At 43.1% G+C, this 11,015-nt stretch overlaps 1 pseudogene; it reads right to left on the minus strand.

Annotated features, from left to right (window-relative positions):
- Window positions 1–1,437: 1,437 nt before the first annotated feature.
- On the minus strand, window positions 1,438–8,434 carry LOC112072582 (homeobox protein HMX1-like; annotated as a pseudogene).
- Between the last annotated feature and the right edge of the window lie 2,581 nt (window positions 8,435–11,015).

An 11,015-nucleotide genomic window follows, 5' to 3' on the forward strand; every position in this document is an offset into this window, starting at 1 on the left:
CGACTGAAACGGTATCTACTATCTTCTTCTTCCGCGATAGGAAGCCTCCTGAGATTCCAGAAGGGGGGCTTCCGGGTTCACCGGACTGATGACAAACGAGTTCGTGCGAAGTCAACGTCGTGCTTGGTAGGGTTCCGGCGCTGGCCGCGTTTTCGGTCCGTTTTGGGTCGGCTGCTTTCAGTGGAGTTCTCTGGCTGGAACGCACCGCGGGAAGAGACAGAGGTCTCGGCGGCTGGCTGAGTGGGAGCAGCCAAGGGATCTGAAGGCATATACTGTCCTCTTTGGGGGATTTGTGGGGAAAAAATAACAACATTAATTAAAATTAAATGAACTCGGAATATGGACACATGGCTAACTATATATTATTAAACTGTTCTTAACTGACGGAGAGATAACGGATGGGAGATAAACTGATGAGAGATAACTGGTGGAGAGATTGAACAGACGAGAGAGATAACAGGTGCTAGAGATAACAGGGTGTGGAGATAACTGATGGAGAGATAACTGGTGAGAGAATAACTGATGCAGAGATAAACTGATGGAGAGATAAGGCTGGGATATAACCAAGCTAGTCGAACGTGAGGTCAGGTGGGTGGGCGCCGTACCCATTCTGAAGAAGGTAGATATGGTCCCTAAATAGTGCACTACTTTCTGGACCTAGGGCCCTATTCCCCTACGATAGTGACTTACTTCTGGCCTATAATTCATTTGTTCTCACCAACGTCCTTTCGATGACCCCGCGCGTGTTTTATAAATATGAATGATGACATCATACCATATTTCCTGTAATGGAGAGACGGATGTTTTTTCCGTCCTAAAGTGAGGAGGGCAGTTCAGTTGCAGGGCAGAGAGCATGTTGRGTCTGCATGCCGGGCATGGCCATGTTAAAACATAATTCTATGAAGTCAAATGTTGTTTTCCCGCTGGGGTAAAACATGGAAACCTGTCGAGAGCTTCTTTTTTTAAAATATATATATATAGCTTTCAAAAAAGGCATTTTTGTTTTCTTCTCCGCTCCACTACAGCTTTTAGGCTACACACTTCATTTTGTAACTTTTCGAATGAACTTGTGTTTTAAGTGAAGGCCTATAGGCTGATATGTGTCCGAAATAGCCATTAGCTGCATGCTACTTATTCTGTCCTCGTTGGCGTCTATTCGACGGAAGTAAAACTGGCGACATAAAATGTAGTAGTCTATATGTGTAGTCTATAGTCATGGAGGAGCCAAAAAGATTGGGTCAATTCCGATCAAAATTACAATCAAATGACTTTACAATTTCACATGGATTGATGAACTGTAGGCTGCTGTGGATCAATCGAATCTCACGCAGGTTCAACTCTGGATTTTAGTCGAAATAGCACGAAATTGACCCCAAACACGTTGCCGGAGGATACACAGGACAACAGCAGAGACAAACACACACACACACACTTCACTCATATCTTGTGATTCGTTTATTTAGAGCTATATTGTGTGGGGGGAAAAAGTGACGTTAGAAACTGGCTTTGAATATAAAAGTCTTTGCACAAATAAGTGTATATTAAAAAACATAGCAATGTGGACCGGCACAACACTATCATTATCTAGTGAGGCGATAATATAATACAAGTAGATATGTAAAGTATTACAATTACAACATTTAAAAACACCGCGATCATTTGTAAGTCTAAAGGCCATTTCTTCAAACTGTTTTACTTGTTTGGTTTTCAGCGGCCATTGCAGGTATTGTTATTGCACGATTCCCCTATCTTCAATAATTGAATAAATGATGATATGACGTGAACAAAAAAAAATGAAAGTTCGATAATTGGTCTTTACACCAACCCGGTCATTTGCGAGAGTAGTAAACTCACGGAGTGAGCGAACGAAGAGAAGGGATAGTTCATAGGGTTTGAGAAACTCATCAACGGTGGGGAGACCYGGGACACGTCGATGTTGAAACGCAACGTCGAGGGCGTGTTGCTTTCGTGATATAGAATCGGAACTCTGACTATCCGCCGGGACGAGCGGGAAACGTTTGCGGCCTCTAGATCCGCCGCCAGCTGTCTCTTCCATTTGTTCCGTCGGTTCTGGAACCAGATTTTCACCTGCGTTTCCGTTAGGTGGAGAGAGGCCGCGATACCTGCCCGTTCAGAACTGCTGAGGTACCGTTTCATATCGAACGACGACTCCAACTGAAACACCTGACTCCGACTGAAAACGGTTCTACTTTTCTTCTTCCGGATAGAGCTCTGGTCCAGAGGGGCTTCCGGGTCCGACTGATCGTCGTTGTCGTCGGTCAGGCTGCTGTCTGCCGTTTTCCGTCCCGTTTTGTCGCTGCTTTCAGTGAGTTCTTCTGACACCGCGGGAGAGACAGAGTCTCGGTCGCTGGCTGAGTGGGAGCAGCAACGGGCATCTGAGCATCTACTGTCCTCTTTGGGATCTGTGGGAAAAAATACAACATTAATTAAATGTGAATCGAATATGGACACATGGCTAACTATATATTATTAAACTGTTTCTTAACTGACGGAGAGATAACTGATGGAGAGATAACTGATGGAGAGATAACTGATGGAGAGATAACAGACAGAGAGATAACAGGGTGTAGAGATAACAGGGTGTGGAGATAACTGATGGAGAGATAACTGGTGGAGAGATAACTGATGCAGAGATAACTGATGGAGAGATAACGGATGGAGATATAACCAAGCTAGTCAAGGTGGTCAGGGTGCCTACCCATTCTGAAAAGTAGAATTCCCTAAATAGTGCACTACTTCTGACCTAGGGCCCTATTCCCTACATAGTGAACTACTATTTGACCAGAGCCCTATTCCCTATATAGTGAACTACTAGTGACCAGAGCCCTATTCCCTACAATAGTGAACTACTAGTGACCAGAGCCCTATTCCCTATATAGTGAACTACTAGGTCCAGAGCCCTATTCCCTATATAGTGAACTACTAGTGACCAGAGCCCTATTCCCTATACAGTGAACTACTAGTGACCAGAGCCTATTCCCTATACAGTGAACTACTAGTGACCAGAGCCCTATTCCTATATAGTGAACTACTAGTGACCAAGAGCCCTATTCCCTATATAGTGAACTACTAGTGACCAGAGCTCTATTCCCTATATAGTGAACTACTAGTGACCAGAGCCCTATTCCCTATATAGTTTAATACTATGTGACCAGAGCCCTATTCCCTATATAGTGAACTACTAGTGACCAGAGCCCTATTTCCTATATAGTGAACTACTAGTGACCAGGGCCCTATTTCCTATATAGTGAACTACTAGTGACCAGAGCCCTATTCCCTATATAGTGAACTACTAGTGACCAGAGCCCTTTTCCCTATATAGTGAACTACTAGTGACCAGGGCCCTATTCCCTATATAGTGAACTACTAGTGCCAGACCCTATTCCTATATAGTGAACTACTAGTGACCAGAGCCCTATTCCCTATATAGTGAACTACTAGTGACCAGGGCCCTATTTCCTATATAGTGAACTACTAGTGACCAGAGCCCTATTCCCTATATAGTGAACTACTAGTGACCAGAGCCCTATTCCCTATATAGTGAACTACTAGTGACCAGAGCCCTATTCCCTATATAGTGAACTACTTAGTGACCAGAGCCCTATTCCCTATATAGTGAACTACTAGTGACCAGAGCCCTATTCCCTATATAGTGCACTATATTAGACCAGAGCCCTATTCCCTATATAGTGAACTACTATGTACCAGAGCCCTATTCCCTATAGTGAACTACTAGTGACCAGAGCCCTATTCCCTATATAGTAACTACTAGTGACCAGGGCCTATTCCTATATAGTGAACTTACTAGTGACCAGGACCCTATTCCCTATATTGTAACTACTAGTGACCAGAGCCCTATTCCCTATATAGTGAACTACTAGTGACCAGAGCCCTATTCCCTATATAGTGAACTACTAGTGACCAGAACCCTATTCCCTATACAGTGAACTACTAGTGACCAGAGCCCTATTCCTATATAGTGAACTACTAGTGACCAGGGCCCTATTCCCTATTATAGTGAACTACTAGTGACCAGGGCCCTATTCCCTATTATAGTCGCACTACTAGTGACCAGAGCCCTATTCCCTATATAGTGAACTACTAGTGTCCAGATCCCTATTCCCTATATAGTGAACTACTAGTGACAGAGCCCTATTCCCTATATAGTGAACTACTAGTGACCAGAGCCCTATTCCCTATATAGTGAACTACTAGTGACCAGAGAACCTATTCCCTTATATAGTGAACTACTAGTGCCAGAGCCCTATTCCCTATACAGTGAACTACTAGTGACCAGAGCCCTATTCCCTATACAGTGAAACTACTAGTGACCAGAGCCCTATTCCCTATATAGTGAACTACTAGTGACCAGAGCCCTATTCCCTATATAGTGGACTACTAGTAACCAGAGCCCTATTCCCTACATAGTGAACTACTAGTGACCAGAGCCCTATTTCCCTATATAGATGAACTACTAGTGACCAGAGCCCTATTCCCTACATAGTGAACTACTAGTGACCAGAGCCCTATTCCCTATATAGTGAACTACTAGCGTCCAGAGCCATATTCCCCTATATAGTGAACTACTAGTGACCAGAGCCCTATTCCCTATACAGTGAACTACTAGTGACCAGAGCCCTATTCCCTAGATAGTGAACTAATAGTGACCAGGGCCCTATTCCTATTATGTTAAAAACTACTAGTGACCAGGACCCTATTCCCTATATTGTGAACTACTAGTGACCAGAGCCCTATTCCCTATATAGTGAACTACTAGTGACCAGAGCCCTATTCCCTATATAGTGAAACTACTAGTGACCCAGAGCCCTATTCCCTATATAGTGAACTACTAGTGACCAGAGCCCATTCCCTATATAGTGAACTACTAGTGACCAGAGCCTATTCCCTATATAGTGAACTACTTAGTGACCAGAGCCCTATTCCCTATATAGTGAACTACTAGTGACCAGAGCCCTATTCCCTATATCAAATCAAATGTGATTTGTCACATACACATGGTTAGCAGATTTAATGCGAGTGGAGCGAAATGCTTGTGCTTCTAGTTCCGACAATGCAGTAATAACCAACAAGTAATCTAACCTAACAATTCCACATCTACTACCTTATACACACAAGTGTAAAGGGATAAAGAATATGTACATACAGATATATGAATGAGTGATGGTACAGAACGGCATAGGCAAATGCAGTAGATGTATAGAGTACAGTCTATACATATGAGATGAGTAATGTAGGGTATGTAAACATAAAGTGGCATAGTTAAAGTGGCTAGTGATACATGTATTACATAAAGAGGGCAAGATGCAGTAGATGATATAGAGTACAGTATATACATATACATATGAGATGAGTAATGTAGGGTATGTAAACATTATATTAAGTGGCATTGTTTAAAGTGGCTAGTGGTACATTTTACATAATTTCCATCAGTAGACAGGCTGACCAGACAGGACCAGAGAACACTTCCCTCTATCAGTAGACTGGCTGACCAGACAGGACCAGAGAACACTTCCCTCTATCAGTAACTGGCTGACCAGACAGGACCAGAGAACACTTCCCTCTATCAGTAGACTGGCCTACCAGACAGGACCAGAGACACTTCACTCTATCAGTAGACTGGCTGACCAGACAGGACCAGAGGATGCTCCCTCTATCAGTAGACTGGATGACCAGACAGGACCAGAGAACACTTCCCTCTATCAGTAGACTGGCTGACCAGACAGGACCAGAGAACACTTCCCTCTATCAGTAGACTGGTGACCAGACAGGACCAGAGAACACTTCCCTCTATCAGTAGACTGGCAGACCAGACAGGACCAGAGGAACTTCCCTCTATCAGTAGACTGGCTGACCAGACAGACCCATAGGACACTTCCCTCTATCAGTAGACTGGGCTGACCAGACAGGACCAGAGAACACTTCCCTCTATCAGTAGACTGGCTGACCAGGACAGAGATCAGAGAAACACTTCCCTCTATCAGTAGACTGGATGACCAGACAGGACCAGAGAACACTTCCTCTGTCAGTAGACTGGCTGACCAGACAGGACCAGAGGACACTTCCCTCTATCAGTAGACTGGCTGACCAGACAGGACCAGAGAACACTTCCCTCTATCAGTAGACAGGCTGACCAGACAGGACCAGAGAACTTCCCTCTATCAGTAGACTGTTTGACCAGACAGGACCAGAGAACACTTCCCTCTATCAGTAGACTGGCTGACCAGACAGGACCAGAGAACACTTCCCTCTATCAGTAGACTGGCTGACCAGACAGGACCAGAGAAACATTCCCTCTATCAGTAGACTGGCTGACCAGACAGGACCAGAGAACACTTCCCTCTATCAGTAGACTGGCTGACCAGACAGGACCGGAGAACACTTCCCTCTATCAGTAGACAGGCTGACCAGACAGGCCAGAGAACACTTCCCTCTATCAGTAGACTGGCTGACAGACAGGACCAGAGAACACTTCCCTCTATCAGTAGACAGGCTGACCAGACAGGACCAGAGAACACTTCCCTCTATCAGTAGAACTGGCTGACCAGACAGGACCAGAGAACACTTCCCTCTATCAGTAGACTGGCTGACCAGACAGGACCAGAGAACATTTCCCTCTATCAGTAGACAGGCTGACCAGACAGGACCAGACCATCCCATCCCAATGGCACCCTATCCCCTATATAGTGCACTACTTTTAACCAAGGCCAACGGCCATATGGCACCGCGTTTGGTCTAACTTAACACTAACCCACCCATAGGGCCCTGGTTAAAAGTAGTGCACTATATAGGGAATAGGGTGCCATTTGCGATCCGTAACCACGGTGACAGGCAGAGTGCGTATTAGAGATATAGGCTTAGCCGTGATGCCGATAGGACTATCACGACACACGATATAGACGTAACATACTGTGAGATGTTCTTGGCCCAGGTGTTTACTTACGCGACATGCATGGCGAAATGTGGTTAAACCGCCTTGGCAGGTCTCCCTGGTAAAAAATTGTTGGTTTTTTTTGTACCTCAATGGGACTGATTAATAAAGGTTATTGTGAGATGTTTTAGGCCCTAGATGTCGGCTACAGGCATAAAACCTCGTGTTGTTATCGCCTAATATAACTGCCCATTCAAACCCTTCGATCGCAATGAGAAGCTGTTTATATACACAATATAGACTATCCTACCAGCTTCAATCATGGAGTCAGAGATAATTATACGAATATTTATCTAACGAATACAGACAGATTACTGTATTGCCCATGCAGTCACATTTAAACGATGGCTCTTTGGGCGTTTTATTTACAATGTAACTCATACCGTAGATTCGATTATGCGGTTTAAAACAGTTAAACACAACTATTAATCCAATAGAATAAAGATATGGCTACTTACTGCTGGACCTTTTGAGACTGAGTAGTTTGACGTTAACGGCTGCGGCTGCTCTGTACCATTCTAACTGCGAGTCTCTCCGGGGGGAATCTTCGGCGCCGAGGCCGGAGCAGACTGCCACTTGACGGCCACTTGGCTGGGATGTCCCGCTAAGACTCGGCTAGGGTAGACCATCTCATTCCTCTCCATACTCTCCTCCGCGGTCCTGCTACTATACTGGCTGTTGTTATTGTTGTTGACCTGTCGGTTGAAAGAACGTTGACTCTCCATTCTTCCTCGAGCCGAGTAGGTTTTCGATGTAAAACGAGGAGACTTTTGACGGTGTCGAAGCCTGAGTGTCTGGCGCCTTGTCGTGCTGATGTTTTTAGTTGAAAAAAATATGCACATTTCCTGGCCACTGGAACAAAACAATCACGACGGGTCCTCCTGCGTCCGTCAAACCGTCAATACAGTTGACGACGAGCACGTGAGTTCTATTACCCCGCAAAACAAAAACGGTTATTTTCGTTGTTGACGTGTGTCCCGGTCAGAGATTAAAAGCACCATCTCAAACGGGTTCTCTCATTCACCGCTGTTTATAAATGATAAATCCTCACCGAAACGTGGAACTCGTTACCAGCGCGGCCCTGGAGCTCCGTTGGCGCCATCACAGCACGGGGCAGAGACCGGAGAGGTAGTAGCCTACAGCGGGAAGCGAGTCAAGTCAAACTTGACCAGCGGAGGGTATCCGCTGATTGGACAAGCACAATAKCAAATGGGATTACTCCAGGAGAGGAGAGAGGCTTTCAGTTGCAAATGGCACTCTATCCCTTACACAGTGCACTACTTTTGACCACACACTACAGACCCTGGTCAAAGGTATGCACGATAAAAGGTATAGCGTACCATTTTGTACGGAGCCGAGAATTGCTCTGTCTGACGGGGACTCGCCTCTCGCCTCCCCTCAGCTACTGCTGAGTGCGCGCGCGTGTGTGCCTGCGTGCGAGCACCTCCGGGGCCAGGGAGACCCCAACCCCCCTCCCCCCCAGTCAGTCAGTCAGTGAACGAGCCTTTATTTGGGTCAATTAGGAGGCAAATGAAAATACAGGAAGAGATAGAGAGCACAGTCATCCTCCTCGCGGGTCCCGTATCGTTCCACGTTCCACAGCGCTGTATGCGGAAAAGGAAGAGCCGTCCGTATCTACTACTTTACATACACCGCCGCCTATTGGCTAACCGGGAAAACACAGTATGCTGCTTGTCATGTAGGCTCTAAAAATAAGGACTTCAAAAGCATCATAGTTTAAAAAATTATAAAAACAACTTTGAGTCCTTTTTCTTGTAGACGTAAAATGCGCTGCGTATAGGTCTGCGTAAAGCTCTGCGTATAGCTCTGTGTATAGCTCTGCGTATAGTTCTGCGTATAGTTCTGCGTATATCTCTGTGTGTATCTCTGCGTATATATCTGTGTAAAGCGTTAATTGGTTCTATTGTAGAGCTGGGACGATAAACTGCTAATGATCGACACAAACCAACCTGATCATTTATCGCTGGTATTTTGYTGATACCATTCCTTACAGATAAGAAGCCTTCACTAGAGAAATGATACRAGTGCTAATAYGGGCGCTTGTTAAATGGGACAAAATGTATGTCTACAACCATCAAACTACTAGTAGTAGATAATACCATTTAAAAAAAGCTGTAGTGCGTATTAAAGTTATAAACGTATCGTTCTATTTATCATTATCGCTTCAATTCAGGTTACATCAAGGCCTAAATTCAAGCTCGTTCGTTGTTTGATCACTGTCTTATACTTAATTTACATCGATAGTAGGAGACTGAGGACTGCTCAAGAGACTGGTACTGGATGAGAACTGACATTTTGTCTCTTCTTATCTGGGCAATTCTAGAACTCGTTAATCAAGATATTTGAGATCAGATCCTATAGGCGGTACATGGATATGGATGACTGTTATTCCCGTCTCTTCTTTAATGGTGTATAAAGTGAATGGGATTTTTGTCCTGAACATCAGATGGATAACCAGGATGTAATATGAAATTTAAGATCACTATCTCTGAGGTCCTGGTAATAGTACCACTCGGATTTTTTTATGGGATGTGTATGTAGGCTTAGTCGAGGACTTAAGAGTAGAGTGAGTATCCTCTTGTGGTCTCTGTATCTTCCAGTTGTTGTAGAAGTGTAGGTAGATCTTATGGAGTCACTATCTTTAGGTCCAGCTAGATGTGTAGATAGGTCTTAATGTCTCTCTCTTAGTCAATAGCATGAGAGAGAGTACAAGTGAATCTTTGTCTTTTCAGTAGACTCTTAGTCGTATACACCATGGTGTACTAAAGATAACTAAAGCTCCTCTGTGTTACTTATATCATGACAGATGATTATGTTAGGGGACTTCCTTAAAAGGGAATCTCGGAGAGGATGGATACTGATTGTACCGCCTCCTGGCGATCTGAGTAGTGTAAGAAGACATGAACACTGACTGTATTTTCGTTATCACTCTTTTCACTTAGAGATAGATGATTTTTCTCTTATGTTAAATTGAGATTTTGTCTCTTTAATAATTCTATCATCATAAATACAAAAAAAACAAAACAAATAGAAGGGCGACGAATGTAAGACAGAAATGTGGTAAGTTAACGTGTGACTTGTATTATACCTGTGAACAGAACATGTAATACAGGTCTCCAGGTATAACTTCGTATGACTTATATTTATTTACTTAAGGCTACTTTATATATATTTACTGAAGTATGAAAAGCCCTGGTTTTGAACAAATGAAAGTCATCGTTAAAACTTACGCAAACAGGCTTAACATACAATGCATTCTTACAGTTTTATTAATACACTTCAAAATACAACCCCAAATATTGTCATATCCCACTGAATTTCTTTTTGTTAACATTAAAATATATGAATGAATGAGAGAATTCACATTATTTTTCTTAAAATCAATCCTATAACATAATTTATATGATGTCATACTTAGTCCAGTAGATAATATTAAGATACATCAAAAATATATTATAATAACAAAGAGAGTGACACGTATTAAGGAATCCATATGCACATTATCGTTTTATCTCGTCATCATTGTAAAACATTTCCGCAGGTCATCCGATTACTATAATTCGATAAAAACAATGTGAATTTATTCTTTTTTTTTTCTTCGAATTAATCACATTGTTGTTAAAAAAATTAAAATACTTCCTGTTTTAGTTTATTTCTTTGCTAAATATTTGTAAAATGTTACGTTTTATCAATCGGATTTGTCATTTTATGTGTTCCTAACAACCAACGTCTTATCAATTACGAGCAGAAACCTGTCCTTCTTATACGCGCCTTTTCACTCCGTTAAATCGATAAAGGAGCTGCTATGGAATGTTTGTAAGTTATGTCTTAATCTACTCGCAAAACCTTTGGAATATTTAATGTTGAAATCAAATCCACTTAGCCTACTAAGTCACCTGAGGTCCTTTAATACATCTCTCATCCGTCATATCCGCACTAGCAAAAAACGTTGAATCAAAGATTTGTTTCCACGTCATTTCAACCAAAAAAATAATGTTAAGACTTGATCAACTTGTACAACATT

Source organism: Salvelinus sp. IW2-2015, unplaced genomic scaffold, assembly GCF_002910315.2.
Source record: "Salvelinus sp. IW2-2015 unplaced genomic scaffold, ASM291031v2 Un_scaffold1969, whole genome shotgun sequence".
Taxonomy (NCBI): Eukaryota; Metazoa; Chordata; class Actinopteri; order Salmoniformes; family Salmonidae; genus Salvelinus; species Salvelinus sp. IW2-2015.